At 38.0% G+C, this 14,693-nt stretch overlaps 1 protein-coding gene across 2 annotated transcripts in view; it reads right to left on the reverse strand.

Annotated features, from left to right (window-relative positions):
* Nucleotides 1–14,693, reverse strand: part of ELOVL6 (ELOVL fatty acid elongase 6) — a 143,361-nt gene that overhangs the window by 5,254 nt on the left and 123,414 nt on the right. The gene's annotated exons all lie outside the window — the stretch shown is intronic.

The following is a 14,693-nucleotide window of genomic DNA, read 5'->3' on the forward strand; positions in this document are numbered from 1 at the left end:
CTCCCCAGCCTGGGGGTCTGGCATCAGGAGAATGAGCCACCAGAGCATTTGGCTTTGAAGGCCAGCAGGGCTTGAGTGCAGGAGCTCCACAGGACTGGGGGAAACAGAGACTCCATTCTTGGAGGGTGCACACAAGGTTTCACCTGCACTGGGACCCAAGGCAATGCACTGATTTCATATGACCCTGAGCCAGACATACCTGCTGCTCTTGGAGAGTCTCCTGCAGGGGTAAGGCTGTGGTCACTATGGGGGCAAGGACACTGATGGCAGACACCCCAGAGAACACTCATTGGCATGAGCTCTCCCAGAGGTCGCCATTTTGGCACCAAGACCTGGCCCCACCCATCAGCAGACAGGGTGCCTAAAGTTGTACTGAGCTCACAGCCACCTCTAAACACACACCTTGACATGGCCCTGCCCACAACAGGGACAAGACCCAGCTCTACCCACCAGTGGGCATGCACCAGTCCCTCCCACCAGGAAGCCTACACAAGTCCCTGGCCCAACCTCACCCACCAGGGAGCAGACACCAGAACCAAGAATTACAGTCTTGTAGCCTGAGGAACGGAGACCACAAACACAAAATGTTAGGCAAAATGAGATGGCAGAGAAATATGTTCCAGATGAAGGAACAAGGTAAAACACAGGAGAACTAAGTGAAATGGAGATACACAATCTACCCAAAAAAGAATTCAGAGTAATGATGGTAAAGATGATCCAAGATCTTGGAAAAACAATGGAGGCATAGACTGAGAGGATACAAAAAATGTTTAATAAAGAGCTGGAAGCTTTAGAGAACAAACAAACAGAGATGAACAATACAATAACTGAAAGGAAAAACACACTAGAAGGAATCACTAGCAGAGTAAATGAGGCAGAAGAATAAATAAGTGAGGTGCAAGACAGATTGGTGGAAATCGCTGCTGTGGAACAGAATAAAGAAAGATGAAAAGAAATGAGGACAGTCTACGAGACCTCTGGGACAACATTAAATGCACCAACATTCGCATTATAGGGGTCCCAGAAGGAGAAGAGAGAGAGAAAGGGCCTGAGAAATTATTTGAAGAGATTATAGCCTAAAACTTCCCTAACGTAGGAAAGGAAACACTCAAGTCCAGGAAGTGCAGAGAGTCCCATACAGGATAATCCCAAGGAGGAACATGCTGAGACACATACTAATCAAACTGACAAAAACTAATGACAAAGAAAAAATATTAAAAGCAACAAAGGAAAAGCAACAAATAACATACAAGGGAATCCCCATAACGTTATCAGCTGATCTTTCAACAGAAACTCTGCAGGCCAGAAGGAAGTGGCATGATATATTTAGTGATGAAAGGGAAAAAACTACAACCAAGAATACTTTATCCAGCAAGGCTCTCATTCAGATTTGATGGAAAAATCAAAAGCTTTACAGACAAGCAAAAGCTAAGAGAATTCCGCCCCACCAAACCAGCTTTACAACAAATGCTAAAAGAACTTCTCTAGGCGGAAAAGAAAAGGCAACAACTAGAAACAGGAAAATTACAAATGGGAAAGCTTGCTGGTAAAGGCAAACACACAGTAAAGGTAGGAAATCATCCACACACAAATAAGATGTCAAAATGAGTAATCATGAGGAGAGGAGAGTACAAATGCAGGATATTGGAAATGCATTTGTTTTAAGTTGCTGGTCTCTTAATTTCAATCTTATCTGTATATAGACAGCTATATCAAAACCTCATAGTAACTGCAAACCAAAAATCTGCAATAGATAAACACACACAAAAGAAAAAGCAATCCAAATACAACTCTAAAAATAGTCATCAAATCACGAGAAGGGAACAAAAAATGAAGGGAAGAATAAAGACCTACAAAAACAAATCCAAAACAATTGACAAGATGGCAATAGAACATAATATTGATAACTACCTTAAAATGTAAATGGATTAAATGCTCCAACCAAAAGACATAGACTGGCTGAATGGATACAAAAATAAGACCCGTATATATGCTGTCTATAAGAGACCCACTTCAGATTTAGGGACACATACAGACTGAAAGTTAGAGGATAGAAAAAGGTATTCCATGCAAATGGAAATCAAAAGAAAGCTGGAGTAGCAATACTCATATCAGACAAAATAGACTTTAAAATAAAGACCGTTTAAAGAGGCAAAGAGGGACACTACATAATGATCAAGGGATCAATCCAAGAAGAAGAGATAACAATTGTAAATATATATGCACCCAACATAGGAGCACCTCAACACATAAGGCAAATGCTAACAGCCATAAAAGGAGAAATTGACAATAACACAATAATAGTGGGGGACTTTAACACCCCACTTACATCAATGGACAGATCATCCAGAGAAAAATCAATAAGGAAACACAGGCCTTAAATAACACATTAGATCAGATGGACTTAATTGGTATTTACAGAGCATTCCATCCAAAAGCAGCAGACTACACATTCTTCTCAAGTGCACATGGAACATTCTTCAGGGCATATACATGCTGGGCCACAAAGCAAGCCTCAGTAAATTTAAGAAAATTGAAATCATATCAAGCATCTTTTCTGACCACAATGCTATGAGATTAGAAATCAATTACAAGAAAAAAAAAAACTGTAAGAAACACAAAAATGTGGAGGTTAAACAATATGTTACTAAACAACCAAGGGATTGCTGAAGAAATCCAAGAGGAAATAAAAAAATTCCTAGAAACAACTGAAAGCAAAAACTCAATGATCCAAAACCTATGGGATGCAGCAAAAGCAGTACTAAGAGGGAAGTTTATAGCGATACAAGCTTACCTGAGGAAACAAGAAAAAATCTCAAATAAACAACCTAACCTTACACCTATAGCAATTAGAGAAGGAAGAACAAACAAAACCCAAAGTTAATAGAAGGAAAGAAATAATAAAGATCAGAGCAGAAATAAATGAAATAGAGATGCAGAAAACAATAGAAAAGATCGATGAAACTAGAATCTGACTCTTTGAAAAGATAAACAAAATTGATAAACCTTTTGCCAAACTCATCAAGGAAAAAAAGGGAGAGGGCTCAAATCAATAAAATTAGAAATAAAAAAGAAGTTACAATTGACAACACAGAAATACATACTATCATAACAGGCTATTACAAGCAACGATATGCCAATAAAATGGATAACCTAGAAGAAATGGACAAATTCTTAGAAAGGTACAAACTTCCAAGACTGAACCAGGAAGAAATAGAAAATATGAACAGACCAATCACAAGTAATGAAATTGAAACTGTGATTAAACTCTTCCAGCAAACAAAAGTTCAGGCCCAGATGGCTTTACAGGTGACTTCTATCAAACATTTAAAGAAGAGTTAACACCTATTCTTCTGAAACTATTCCAAAAATATTGCAGAGGAAGGAACACTCCCAAACTCATTCTATGAGGCCACCATCACCCTGATACTAAAAACCAGACAAAGATACCACACACACACACACACACACACAAATTACAGGTCAATATCAATGATGAACACACACAGAAAAATCCTCAACAAAATACTAGCAAACCAAATCCAATGATACATTAAAAGGATCATACACACCATGATCAAGTGGGATTTATCCCAGAGATGCAAGGATTTTTCAATATTTGCAAATCTATCATTGTGATACACCACATTAATAAACTGAAGAATAAAAACCAGATGATCATCTCAATAGAAAAAGCTTTTGACAAAGTTCAACACCCATTTATGATAAACTCTCCAGAATGTGGGCATAGAGGGAATACACCTCAACATAATAAAGGTCATATATGACAAACCCACAGCTAATATCATACTCAATGGTGAAAAGCTGAAATCATTTCCTCTAAGGGCAGGAACAAGACAAGAATGTTCATTCTCACCACTTTTATTCAACATAGTTTTGGAAGTCCTAGCCACAGCAACCAGAGGGAAAAAAAATAAAAGGAATACAAATTGGAAAAGAAGAAGTAAAACTGTCACTGTTTGCAGATGACATGATACTATACATAGAGGATCCTAAAGATGCTACCAGAAAACTACTAGAGCTAATCAATGAATTTGGTAAAGTTGCAGGTTACAAAATTAATACACAGAAATTTGTTGCATTTGTATACACTAACAACAAAAGATCAGAAAGAGTAATACAGGAAACAATCCCATTTACCATCACATCAAAAAGAATAAAATACCTAGGAATAAACTTACCTAAGGAGGCAAAAGACCTGTACTCCAAAAACTATAAGATGCTGATGAAAGAAATTGAAGATGACACAAACAGATGGAAAGATATACCATGTTCTTGGATTGGAAGAATGAATATTGTCAAAATGACTATACTATTGAATGCAATCTACAGATTCAATGCAATTCCTATTAAATTACCAATGGCATTTTTCATAGACCTAGAACAGAAAATCTTAAAATTTATATGGAGACACAAAAGACCCCAAATAGCCAAAGCAATCCTGAGAAAGAAAAACGAAGCTGGAGGAATCAGGCTCCCTGACTTCAGACTATACTACAAGGCTACAGTCATCAAAACAGTATGGTACTGGCACAAAAAATCAACGGAACAGGATAGAAAGCCCAGAAATAAACCCACGCACCTATGGTCAATTAATCTATGACAAACGATGCAAGAATATACAATGGGGAAGAGACAGTCTCTTCAGTAAGTGGTGCTGGGAAAACTGGACAGCTACATGTAAAAGAATGACACTAGAGCATTCTTTAACACCATACACAAAAATAAACTCAAAATGGATTAAAGACCTAAATATAAGACTGGATACTATAAAACTCTTAGAGGAAAACATAGGGAGAACACTCTTTGACATAAATCACAGCAAAATCTTTTTTTGATCCAGCTCCTAGAGTAATGGAAATAAAAACAAAAATAAACAAATAGGACCTAATTAAACTTAAAAGCTTTTGTACAGCAAAGGAAACCACAAACAAAATGAAAAGACAACCCACAGAATGGGAGGAAATATTTGCAAATGAAGTGATCGACAGGGATTAATCTCCAAAATATACAAACAGCTCATGCAGCTCAATATCGAAATAACAACCCAATCAAAAAATGGGCAGTAGGTGTAAATAGACATTTCTCCAAAGAAGACATACAGATGGCCAAAAAGCACATGAAAAAATGCTCAACATCACTATAAGTATTAGAGAAATGCAAGTCAAAACTACAATGAGGTATGATCTCACACTGATCAGAATGGCCATCATCAAAAAGTCTACAAACAATACCTTTTTTTTTTTAGATTCTACATGTAAGGAATATCATATATTTGTCTTTCTGTGTCTGACTTACTTCACTCAGTATGACAATCTCTAGGTCCATCCATGTTGCTGCAAGTGGCATTATTTTGTACTTTTTTATGGCTGAGTAATCTTCCATTGTATATATGGAACTTATTTACAAAACAGAAGTACATTCACAGATGTAGAAAACGAACTTATGGTTACCAGGGGATAAGAGGGTAGAGGGATAAATTGAGAGATTGGGATTAACATATACATACTACTATATATAAAATAAATAACTAATAAGGACCTGCTGTATAGCACAGGGAGCTCTACTCAATACTCTGTAATGGGCTATATGGGAAAAGAATCTAAAAAAAAAAAAAAGAGTGGAATATGTATATGTATAACTGATTCAGTTTGCTGTACACCTGAAACTAATACTACATTGTAAATCAACTATACTCCAATGAAATTTTTTTAAAGTCTACAAACAATAAATGCTGGAGAGAGTATGGAGAAAAGGGAATCCTCCTACACTGTTGGTGGGAATGTAAGTTGGTAGAGCCACCGTGGAGAACAGTATGGAGGTTCCTTAAAAAATGAAAAATAGAACTACCATATGATCCAGCAATCCCACTCCTGGGCATATATCCAGAAAAAAACATAATTTGAAAAGATACATGCACCCCAGTGTTTATTGCAGCACTATTACTATTTACTATAGCCAAGACATGGAAGCAACATAAATGTCCATCGACAGAGGAATGGATAAAGAAGATGTGGTACATATATACAATGGAATATTACTCAGTCATAAAAAGAATGAAATAATGCCATTTGCAGCAACATGGATGGACCTAGAGATTATCATATTAAGTGAAGTAAGTCAGAGAAAGACAAATATCACATGGTATCACTTACATGTGGAATCTTAAAATGATACAAATGAACTTATTTACAAAACAGAAACAGACTTCGAAAACAAACTTATGGTTACCAAAGGGAAAAGGCAGGGGGAGGGATAAATTAGGAGTTTAAGATTAACAGATACACACTACTATATATAAAATAAATAATCAACAAGAACCTACTGTATAGCACAGGGAACTCTACTCAATACTCTGTAATAACTTATTTGGGAAAAGAACTTGAAAAAGAATGGTTATATGTATATTTATAAGTGAATCACTTTGCTGTACACTTGAAAATAACCCAACATTGTAAATCAACTATACACTAATATAAAATAAAAATTAAATTAAAAAAAATTAAATAAACAAAAGGCAAAAATAGGAAAGGAGAAAAAAATTTGTCTTCTACTGTATTTACTGAAGAGGATAATAGGAATATTTTGGTACCAATGAATCAGGTGATAAAAAACTGAGAATGACACACATTTTTAATGGAGTTAACTTTGAAAAAGCTTTCCAGGATCTATCCAAAATTTTACTAACATTATCCCCCTTGAAGAAAAAGGCCACTGTTTTTTCAGTCTAATGCTCTCCCATCTGAGCTATTTTGACTATCCAAAAGATCACTGTTTCTAAGGTAGAGAATTCATATTATAGAAGCAAGAATGGTGCTCAGGCAGGTAGATGCTATTAATCTGCAGTGATTCTCTTAAAAGTCTAGGAATTCTGAAAAATATACTTTAGAACACTTACATAAAAATGGATGAAGAGCAAGCACAGTAACAAATACACCTGATTCCATTAACGAGTCCAAAAAAGAAAAAGCACCTGCCTGCATAAATCCTGTTTCTGTCCCATATGAGACAGAAACAGGATTAATGCAGGCAGATGCTTCATTCTCTTTCCTATCTCTGTGGTTTTCAGATATGGGAAAAACCTATATCCTTCATGACCTTTGGTGAACTCGAACTTGACTTCTTTTTGTGTAACAAGGAGATCTAGGTGGTCCCTCTTCTTATTCTGAAATTTAATTAAGCACAAGGGAACTTAGTACTTACCCTTGTCTTATCCCTCATACTTCAAGGATGCCCTAAAACATCTCATACAAAGGAAGGTCAGATAATTCTGGATCTTGGAAAGACTTTTAAGGTTCTGATGGCTGTGGTTGGAATAATACAGGTGGTGCCCTATTCCATTCAGCAGGAGCTATTAGTTTATTTCCCTACTGAACTGTTAAACATTATTACTTCTTATAGTGCAAAACAAAACTACAATGAGGTATCACTTCACACCAATCAGAATGACTGTCATCAGGGAACCCTCCTACACTGTTGGTGCGAATGTAAATGGGTATAGCCATTATGGAGAACAATATGGAGGTTCCTCAAAAAAGTAAAAATAGAGACTTCCCTGGTGGCGCAGTGGATAAGACCCCACGCTCCCAGTGCAGGGGGCCCAGGTTTGATCCCTGGTCAGGGAACTAGATCACACATGCATGCCGCAACTAAGAGTTTGCATGCCACAACTAAGGAGCCTGCCTGCCACAACTAAGACCCGGCACAACCGAAAAAATAAATAAATAAATATTTAAAAAAGAAAAAGTAAAAATAGAGCTACCATATGACCCAGGAATATTGCTCCTGGGCATACATCCTGAAAAGACAAAATCTCTAATTCGAAAAGATACAGGCACCCCAGTGTCCACAGCCACACTATAAGCAACCCAAGTGTCCATCAACAGATGAAATGGATAAAGAAGATGTGGTGTATATATGTGATGGAATATTACTCAGCCATAAAAAAGAATGAAATATTGCCATTTGCAACAACATGGATGGACCTAAAGAATACCACACTAAGTGAAGTCAGACAAAGACGAATATTATATGCTGTCACATGTGGAATCTAAAATATATACCAATGAATTCATTTACCAAACAAAAACAGACTCACAGACATACAAAACAAACTTATGGTTACCAAAGGGGAAAGTGGGGGCAGGGTGAGGGATAAGTTAGGTAAACAATAAAGATTTACTGTTTAGCACAGGGAACTCTATTCAATATCTTGTAATAACCTATAATGGAAAAAAATCTGAAAAAAAAATAACTGAATCACTTTGCTGTATACCTGAAACTAACACAAGATTGTAAATCAGCTCTTCTTCAATAAAAAATAAAGTCAGCTGCTACCTAGGGAATATGAAAACAACAACAACAACAAAAAACAAACAAAATACCCCAACATTATTATTTCTTATTTGTTTAGAACAGAAAAGGAAAATTTCCAGCTGCTGCATTTCTGAACCTCTTATAAAATTTTCTTTGAAGTCCTCTTCTCTATTATGAGATGCCTAACATATTAAGCCTGTAAATGTCAGACCGACTAATAACGATCGATGGTGATGGTAACTCTCACTTGTATGCTTAAGGGACACAACTAGTGTTAGGAGACCTGGGGTCTACTTACTTATGTTACACTGTGCTATCTTTGTGTGCTTGTCAAAGATCCACTATTTCTGTGTAATTACTACTCTGCGCCTCCCTTCCTTCTATGGACTATAATGTAGACACAGTAATTCCAGCCTACCTTTGTTCCCAGTGGAAAGAAGGTAGAAGTCCAAGGAATTGTACGTTAAAAACAAATTTATTCATTCGTAATTGAGATTTTTTTAATGAGTCTCTAAGTATTAACTACAATACATATAAATCCTGTACAATATTCAAACATATTATAATAAAAGTTATTTGCCTTAAAGTAATGAGCATTTTAAATTTTAAATTCTTTAGATTTAATTTTAACTCTATCACCACTTTTATGTTAAAACTTAATTGTCTAAAGAACGATTTCAGTGTGGGAAGAGTGGTAGGGGACGAAACACAGACCATATTAGAATGGGCTAACACAGAAGCTACAAATCTGGAATTGAACATAGCTTTGTGTTTTTCCTGTCTGAGTCGGGGTGGTGGTCTCAGGCTTGATCTGAGACACACTAGGTGTTTCCATTTAATACGGGGAGGTGGGGGCAAAGGACATGTCATGAGATCTTCAAAATGAAATTAACTTAGATACACATAAGAATTTTTCTCAGAACAGATATGCAGGATGATAGATGGAGTGACAAAGATGAGGATCTTCCAGTAATGGCCCTGAGCCTCTCAGAAGTAGCACTCCAATGCCATATCAAGGTTACCATCCCCAAGCAGGCCACCAACCCAGAGAAGGGTAGTTTTCCTTAGGTGAGAGGGAGCTGGTGGGGTTCCAGAAAGAGCTCCCCAAGATCTCTCATGGTTCTTTTGCTATCGCAGCTGAGATGCAACAGTCATGCAACTCTGGCAGTTATGAATTATTTTTCCTCTGGGGAAAACCACTTAATAACTCATTTAATTTGTCATGAGCCAGTTATACCAAGACGATGGCACTTCCAGGCCTGTCAAAAGCTACAGAGTGACCTAGAAATACAAACAAAAGATAGGGACTGTGGATGCAATGTTGGCCAACCAATCTTTCTTGGCCAAAGGTCCTGTTAGCATTATGGAAAGAATTTTGGCCAAGTGTAAGCAGTGGGACTTCTGACTCATGAACGTTTCGGCCGTGTCACATATCTTAGTTTCCTCTGGCTCATGTTCTTTACCAGTCTCTCTAACCTTTGGTTCAGCTATTTTCCGTCAAGAGCCAGCCTGCAGGCAGGACCTGGTGATCCCATACCTAAGTATTCCTCCTGAACTATGCCTTCTGCCCACGTGCTATTAAGTGCAGCCCTGTGTGCAGCTCTGGAGAAGTTCATGAGCATTTAGCAGCCCCGGGGCATGCATGGCCACCAAGAGATGGAGAGCCCACTGTGTGTGTGGTTTGTTACAGACGGCTGTGCTCCTCTCTTCTGAGAGTTAGCTGGAGCTCTGCTGAGTCAGAGTTTCAAAAACAATGACAAGCTCAACTGGGCAAGGACCTAGACTCAGAGCAGATGTTTCCAAGTTTTAACAAAACAAAATCTCAGCAGGTTTTAATATAATTCAAACAGTAGTCACTCAAAGATTTTGGCACACAAAGCAGGTCGGTGGCTCTCTTCCCCTTACTTATTCTAGTAGATTGTAGCCCTGGAATTCACTGAAATGAGCTCATTGTTCTCTGCTGACACAGAAAGCCCTTCTCGCTATTAAGAGGCTAGTGAAGGGGGAATGTTAGTGTTTAACAGGCACAGAGCTTTCCGTTGGGGAAGATAAAACTGCTGGAGATGGATGGTGGTGATGGTTGCACAACGATGCAAATGTCCTTAATGCTGCAGCCTTGTACACTTAGAAATGGCAAAGTTTATGTATGTTTTGCCACAATAAAAAACTACTTCAGTGAAAACTGCAGGCATGCGGGTTTTGGGGGGGAAATAGAGTTTCAGTATTGAACATTGAAGAACTGTTCTTTTTTTCTCACAAGACCTTCTCTTTCTGGTACACATAGGGAGTCCAGAATCTTAGAGAATTGAAAAGAAGAATTGAAAAGAAGAATAAGAAAAATTCTAAGTAATCCAAATGCATAAAGCTTTCTTGATTAAATAGTAGTGACAAAGTTTTTTAAGGGTGAAAAACAGGGAAGGAATTTAACTTCTCAAACGAACAAAAAACCATCCAAGCACACATGTTCACTAAATTAGGTGAACTGATTTTTGGATCTGTTTTGATTCAGCAGTTTACTTTGGGAAGACTGCTATCAAGTGAGCTCCAGGATATTTGAAAGAGAACAAGTCATATTTTAGAAATGAAAAAGGGTACTCAGACCATGAAAATATCGGATCTGAAATTACATGAAGAATTGGTGTCACACACTAGCCTCATTATTTTTGAGCTGTGTCAAGTTTGGGATTTAATTTTTTTTCAGCTCTTCAGCCCATTGTCAACACTTCAATCTGACGTTTGAAGTGTGAAGGAATGGATTGTTTGATAACCAACCTATAAACTATTGTGGTGAATGAGGCTTCTCCAGGGAAAGCAATGATCAAGCCAGTGGCACAGGGGACTAGAGTACAGCTCCTTTGGGCTCAAGAGGGAACAGAATTGTGTCCAATTACAAGGTCTACATGGGGGCAGGAGGTAGTGGCATGTTCGGGTCTAGATTAGTTAAGACAGGTGATTCACTAACATCCTCAGGACCAACAACACTCCAACAAGACAGAGGATTATAGCACAAGTACCTCTGAGTGATGCACTAACAGTTCTCATCCACGAATCCTAACTTGTCCACCACCTTAAGACGTTGGTGTCCATCTGGAGTGGAAGCTGGGAGGACAGACAGCACAGGGCTACTTACGTTGTTGAAGGAAAATGACCACTATGAGTGGGTTAGGGTGGCTCTTCAATATATTATTCCTTCAAAAGGTAAAAGGGACTATTTTATTCTCAAGTCCCTCAAACACAACTGGGTAAAACTCAGAACACAGACAAGCAGTCCTGGCAGGGAAAGGCACTTCTAGAAGCAAAGACTGAAGTAGCTCCTTTGCAATTTGAGGCTTAAAGGCCAGAAGCATAGAGGCACATTTTCTGATTTAAAAAAAAAAGTACTTGTTGAGGGTAGGGAGGTGGAAATTGTAAAGGTGTTCAGGGGTGGTATGTAAGGGGAGTCAAGTTTCACACATTTACTGTATTCATGTATCTGTAGTCAATTTTTCATCAAAAACACAGGGGGGATTCATAAGGATACTTATTATACAGAATAAAGTATAGGGGTCAAGGGGATATGATATCTCTCAGTTTGAATAATTCTCTAACTTTAATAATATATGAATTTATTTGAAAGGAAATGTCACAAAAACCCAAGAGAAAAAATACATGCTCACATTCTCAGACCAACACCAGTTTCAGGAAAAGTGATCTGACTCAGAGACTCTGTGACTCTAAATGAAGAAAGAATCACTATGAGAAATGTAGCTGGCAAGACAATCTTTCCTTTTATTCATACATGAAGACACAAAATTGAAATATCCTCATAGAATTTTGAAATTCCTAAAAAACACATCTGTAGACTTTTAGGCATTGTCTGTAGCTCCAAGTCTGAAAAACACTTCTCTGGCCTAAGACGTTGCAGCTAGTGGTCCTAATTCAAATACTAAAAATAGCTGCCTGGGGGCCTGGTTCATTAAATTCATATTATAAATTTCTTTTTTTGATAAAGTAGCAATTCCATTTCAATGTTTTAAATGCCTGGCCCATGGTAGGTGCTTAGTATAAATTTATTAAAGGACCCACACACCTATGGTCAATTAATCTTTGACAAAGGAGGCAAGAATATACAATGGGAAGGGGTGTGGGGAAGTTGGACAGCCACACGTAAATCAATGAAGTTAGAACACACCCTCTCACCATACACAAAAATAAACTCAAAATGGCTTAAAGACGTAAATATAAGACATGACACCGTAAAACTTAGGCAAAACATTCTCTGACATAAATCTTACCAATGTTTTCTTAGGTCAGTCTCCCAGGGCAATAGAAATAAAAGCAAAAATAAACAAATGGGACCTAATCAAACTTACAAGCTTTTGCACAGCAAAGGAAACCATAAACAGAACGAAAAGACAACCTACAGACTGGGAGAAAATATTTGCAAATGATGTGACCAACAAGGGCTTAATCTCCAAAATATACAAACAGCTCATACAACTCAACAACAAAAAAACAACCCAATTGAAAAATGGGCAGAAGATGTAAATAGACATTTCTCCAAAGAAGACATACAGATGACCAACAGGCACATGAAAAGATGCTCAACATTGCTAATTATTACAGAAATGCAAATCGAAACTGCAATGATGTACCACCTCACACCAGTCAGAATGGCCATAATTAAAAAGTCTATAAATAACAAATGCTGGAAAGTATGTGGACAAAAGGGAACCCTCCTACATTGTCGGTGGGAATGTAAATTGGTACAGCCATTATGGAGAACAGTATGGAAGTTCCTTAAAAAACTAAAAATAGAGCTACCATATGATCCAGCAATCCCACTCTTGGGCATAGAGTCAGACAAAACTATAATTCAAAAAGATACATGCACACCTATGTTCAGAGCAGCACTATTCACAATAGCCAAGACATGGAAACAACCTAAATGTCCATCAACAGATGAACAGATAAAGAAGATGTGGTACATATATACAGTGGAATACTACTCAGCCATAAAAAACAAAATATTGCCATTTCTAGCAACATGGATGGGACTAGAGATTATCATACTAAGTGAAGAAAGTCAGAAAGAGAAAGACAAATACCATATGATATCACTTATATGTAGAATCTAAAATATAACACAAATGAACTTATCTACGAAACAGAAACAAACTCACAGACATAGAGAACACACTCGTGGTTGCCAAGGGGAAGGGGTGGGCGGGGGAAGGATGGAGTGCGAGTTTGGGGTTAGCAGATGCAAACTATTATATATAGGATGGATAAACAACGAGGTCCTATTGTATAGCACAGGGAACTATATTCAAAATCCTGTGATAAACCATAATGGAAAAGAATATATAAAAAAAGAATGTTTAGGTATGTATAACTGAATCACTTTGCTGTATAGCAGAAATTAACACAACATTGTAAATCAACTATACTTCAATAAAAAATAAATTTAAAAAATTTATTAAAGGAATAAATGAATGAACCCATACTAATGCATTTCACTCTAAGACTGTTTTCACAGGCTCTGTGTGTGAGCGCTAAAGTTTTTTCCCCCCACCCCCGCTGCTCTTCCTTTGTCTTTGACTTGGGAAGACAGTGGTCAAACCAACAGTTCAAACCAATTGTCAGCACTCTGTAGGCATCAGGCTACAGCCTGTGGTGGAGAGTGGATATAGGTGGCGGATGCACACATCGGAGAAACGTCATATCCACTGTGAACAGACACAGACACAAACTAGGGGCACCTTTCAGAAAGACTTGATAGCTAATACTGCAGGTGGCTTATAGTGAAATTACGACCTCTAACCCCCTTTTTAGGAGAAACAGGAGACGGAACACAATCTATAAATAAAAATTTTGAACTAAGTAAGCCAATTCTTAATTCCAGATAAAACATTAAGAAACCCAGAGGGGGCTTCCCTGGTCGCGCAGTGGTTGAGAATCTGCCTGCCAATGCAGGAGACACGGGTTCGAGCCCTGGTCTGGGAAGATCCCACATGCCGCGGAGCAACTGGGCCCGTGCGCCACAACTACTGAGCCTGCGCGTCTGGAGCCTGTGCTCCGCAACAAGAGAGGCCGCGATAGTGAGAGGCCCGCGCACCGCGATGAAGAGTGGCCCCCGCTTGCCGCAACTAGAGGAAGCCCTCGCACAGAAACGAAGACACAACACAGCCAAAATAAATAAATAAATAAATAATAATTAAAGGTGCTAATAATTAAAAAAAAAAAAAAGAAACCCAGAGGATGGACAGGCGTCCCCTAAGGATATGTACCAGTTTGTGAGATGCTGGCCAGCACTGCTCATGGATGAACTCAGAGCTTATTATCACTGGTGGATCCCTTTCTCTGGCAATAGAGAT

Source organism: Balaenoptera ricei, chromosome 5 (assembly GCF_028023285.1).
Source record: "Balaenoptera ricei isolate mBalRic1 chromosome 5, mBalRic1.hap2, whole genome shotgun sequence".
Classification (NCBI taxonomy): domain Eukaryota; kingdom Metazoa; phylum Chordata; class Mammalia; order Artiodactyla; family Balaenopteridae; genus Balaenoptera; species Balaenoptera ricei.